General features: G+C 32.3%; 1 non-coding gene across 1 annotated transcript; it reads left to right on the top strand.

Annotated features, from left to right (window-relative positions):
- Nucleotides 1–538: 538 nt before the first annotated feature.
- Nucleotides 539–611, top strand: TRNAE-UUC (transfer RNA glutamic acid (anticodon UUC)). The gene has a single exon. It is a non-coding gene; the product is annotated as a tRNA-Glu (tRNA).
- The last annotated feature ends 3,975 nt before the right edge of the window (nt 612–4,586 follow it).

The following is a 4,586-nucleotide window of genomic DNA, read 5'->3' on the forward strand; positions in this document are numbered from 1 at the left end:
GACCCCTAAAATGTGTGAATTTATAATAATTCTCAATTGCTTAGGATATATGCATATCGGAACCCTCTTGCTTTTTTTTAAGAAATTTAACAAATAATTTTATTATATTATTAATTTTATTATTGGTACATTTATGCAGTAAACAAGTTTCATTAACATTTGTTATAATAAGGTTTAAACATTTTTTAAAGAATTTTCATATAATAAAATAAATAATTGAAATGAGTCTCTGGCTATGGTCTAATTTGTATCAACAATTAAGTGAGGTAATTAAATATATTTTTGTTTGTTTTTAATTGTGCATATTTCTAAATTTTAAGAACTCATTAAAAACGTACGCGACTACTAGCCAGCACATCACCCATCATATGTACATATCTACACACATATTCCAATTTATCACCACTTAAGTATTCATCAACAAACCACATTTTTTCTCAATGATTCATAACAAGCACATTTTTCTATAGTTTAACAGTTACATATGAATGGTATATCCAACTATTCATTTCCACCATTTGCCTTTGAATCACACATATCCCATATGGTCTAGTGGCTAGGATATCTGGCTTTCACCCAGAAGGCCCGGGTTCGATTCCCGGTATGGGGAATAGTTTTTTTAAATTTAAATAAAATTAAATTACCAGTGTCTCACTCAGCCAGCCACTACCTGATTTCTAGTTAAGCAACGCTAAACACAGCCCTTATGGGAACTACAACGTTGAGGTTGGTTGTGCGAAGCAACAACAAAACACACAATCAACGAAGAAGAACAAATAAACACATTTCAAAACGAAGTGTGTCGTGTTGTTGTAGGTGCTGATAATTTCCAGTTGTATTCGATTGTTGTTGTGATTGCTTCGAAATTTTGTGTGTTGGAATATTTTTTTTGAAATTTTCTTTGTAGTCTCGGTTTTGAGTGTTATTCGTTTACTGTGTTACTTCGTTGCTTTGCTTATAATTCTCATTCACTTTATATTTGATATGCCTAATATGGTTTTCGTTTGCTGCTGTCAAATTGTCATTAGTAGGTATGAACTGACGTTCTACCCTATTAATAAGGTTCGTGTGATGTTCCAAGATTATGATTCTTTTGTGATTAGAATCTTCCCACGGTCCCGATGGGGTTGCTCCTATCTGGGATTTGTGGCTGGACTGACGGCCTCAAAATGACCAAACAACACTTTCAAATTAATACATTTCAACGAAAGACGGAAAGAGATCCGACTTGACGATTAGGAGATTATTGCCAAGGTTAGTAAATTAAATGTTCATTAAGTTCGGCCGGGCCGAACTTTTAATACCCTCCACCATTTGGTACAAATTTGACAATTTCCAGAAAAAAAAATAAATAAAATCCGTTAAAAATTCTGTTGAAATCTTAAAAATACCGAATGCCTATACGACGACGTGGACCTGCATAGGCAACTTTTTTCATAAGTTATTACAATATTTCAATGCGAAACTTGAAGAAAAATCTGTTTATAATGTAGCTAAAATCATCAAAACACCGGGGTACCGTTATATGGGGGCTATACGAAGATGTGGACCTGTACAGACAATTTTCTGGCATGGGCTGTAGTATCCATTACGAAGTTCAAATGCCAAATTTGAAACAATTCCTGTGAATAATGTCGCTAAAATCATCAAAATACCGAATATCGGGAGGTACCGTTATATGGGGGCTATATGAAAATGTTGACCTTCATGGCCCATTTACGAACTTAACCTGCCTACTGGCACAATATACATGTGTGCAAAATTTTAGCCTTCTATATCAATTTTTTCGAAAGATAGCGTGATTACAACAGACAGACAGACAGACGGACATGGCTACATCGTCCTAGAATTTTACGCTGATCAAGAATATATATACTTTGTTGGGTCTGACATGAGTATTTCGAGGAGTTACAAACGGAATGACAAAATTAATATACCCTCCATAGTATGGTGAAGGGTATAATAAGAAAACTCGAAAAACTCAATAATAAAGCTATCCTTGAAAGCTAAATAATAAATTTTAGATTTATTTGCACTAATAATGCAAACAAAGGAGTTGTGGCCAAAATTAGAAAATGAAATATTCCAAGCTTGAAAAGAAAAATTTAAAACATATAAAAAATGTAAAACATACGTTAATGATTTAGTTATGTTCAAAATAGTACTTAAAAATCGAAGATTTAAAACATTTAAATTGAGAAAAACTAAAAAATGAAGCTGATTTTAAATAATTTAATCAAAAACCTAATTTAATTCCTTGTATATTAAAATAATATTAAATTTATTTGATATATTATTTATTTATTTATTTATTTATTTATTTATGAATTACGAAGACAGAAACATTGGATTTCTAAATTCTGTAAACACATAGAACGAAACAATCCTAGCAAATCAAGACCTTATATCCATAATTAGAAAGTACTCTGTCAGGTATCTAGAAATAAGAGATCTCCAAATAAGAATATCTTCTTTAAGTCTAATTAGGAATCTTTAAATATCTGCAATCAAAATGATGCAAAACCCCCGAAATGTCAATATTAAGGAGTTATGGCCATTTTAAAATGAGATATTTTTCCTTCTTAAGAATGAGAATTTTAAAATGGGCTATTTTCCTCTTTGAGTATCTGCAATCAAAGAGGATGCTAAAACCCCCAATTATATTTTCTCATAATTAAACTTTAAATATTTGTTATTTGTTGCAATTTAACCTTTTTATACCCTTTTAGGGTCAGAATAGAAGCCTATTGTTTTTGGAGATGATCGCAAAATATTTAGGGGTTAAAATGGACCAAAAACAAAAAAAATACTCGATTTTTCTGTTGCTCTACAGGTCACAATTATAGACCAATCGGCGCGGAATTTTGCATGGAATTAGTGTTTAGGACTGGGCAGAAGCGATGGATGGTCATCGAACCACATTTAGCAGGTAAAATAGACCATAACTTTTTTGTAAAAAATACGAAATTTTCCACTAAACCACGAATATTTTTTGTCCTGACGAAATCACAAATACACGAAAATGTCACTTCTGACCGTTACATTGATGCTCATATTCAAAATTTCCCATATATAGCAAAATATATACAATCTCATATATCAAAGAAGGGAATGTTAGTTAGATCGCTGATAAGTCAAGAACCGCTGACTGATTTTCACAATTCTCATCAATGATCTCTTGCCAGAAAAGGATAACATCAAAGAACATCGCGCACAAATATGCCAATAAAATTTTTTTTTAAATTTTTGTCATATTTTTTATCGCATAGATTTTTTCAATTTGACTAATTTGACTGTCGCAATTATCGTTCGATCCTCATGAAATTTTGCATGGGGTAGCGTTAGGATGAGAATTAAGGCCTACTGTTATGGAGATTTAAATTCAGGGGTTCAAATGAACTAAAAAAACATTTTCCTGATTTTGCAGTCGCTCTACAGGGAGAGAGTTAGGTACAGGAAAGAAGTCGAGCATATTGGATGACCATTAGATTATATTTAGCTGTAAAATGGAACACGCCTTTTGTGATTTTTTTTCGAATATATAACAACACGGCGGAGTGCGTAAATAAGGGTAAGATCTGGGCAGGCCTCTAAGACATTATTTCAATATCGAAATCTTCCAAAAAGAATTTGGACATGAGGAGCTTCTAACATGTTGTAGTGTTGTAGGGTATCACATGGTCGGCCAGGCACGACTATAGCCTTTGCTTACTTGTAATTTGTGACTTTTTTCGAATATATAACAACACGGCGGGGTGCGTAAATAAGGGTAAGATCTGGGCAGGCCTCTAAGACATTATTTCAATATCGAAATCTTCCACAATGAATTTGGACATGAGGGGATTCTAACATATTGTAGTGTTGTAGGGTATCACATGGTCGGCCCCGCACGACTATAGCCTTTGCTTACTTGTAATTTAAGAAATATATTTTTAAACCAATATAATTAAAATTCTGATATGGTTTCTAAATATTGATATTTTGAACCTACTTATGTATATACATAAGTGTTTATGATTTTTTTTTCATATTGAATTAAATTATTTATATTTGAAATATAGTTTCAGTTCTTCCGAAACCAAAAACCAATTGCACTGTTTATTCTAACAAGGTGAGGTAGACCGGAGCAGGGGAAGTTTTTTTTTTTAAAAAAAAAAATATGCCATTGAAACCAGGAAGGAATGGGAGGCGAGCCTCCAAATAAGACCACCATTTGGCTCTTATTGCTGTATTTAATAAGATAATATTTTTTACTGAAAGCAAGTAGCATATTCCATTAATAATGAGATTAAAATAATACACAATAGTTTTAATAATTCTCTTCATTACTGCTTGTTATACTTCCTTGCCTGTTACAGATACTTAGTCCGAAATTCACTTTCATAGCTTGAATTACTGGGGAGTCCATATGTCTATATGGGGAGTGTATGTTTCGAATTTATTTGAACTTAAAACACGTTGCGAAACGCATTTCCTAATAATATAAATCTTGTACATAAACTTTAAAGAGTAGAAAGCTCTTCTTGAAGTACATAGATGAGAACTTTCTAAAATTGTATATCTTATAAAACACATTCCATTCAGAT

This window comes from Musca domestica, unplaced genomic scaffold (assembly GCF_030504385.1).
Source record: "Musca domestica strain aabys unplaced genomic scaffold, Musca_domestica.polishedcontigs.V.1.1 46, whole genome shotgun sequence".
Lineage (NCBI taxonomy): Eukaryota > Metazoa > Arthropoda > Insecta > Diptera > Muscidae > Musca > Musca domestica.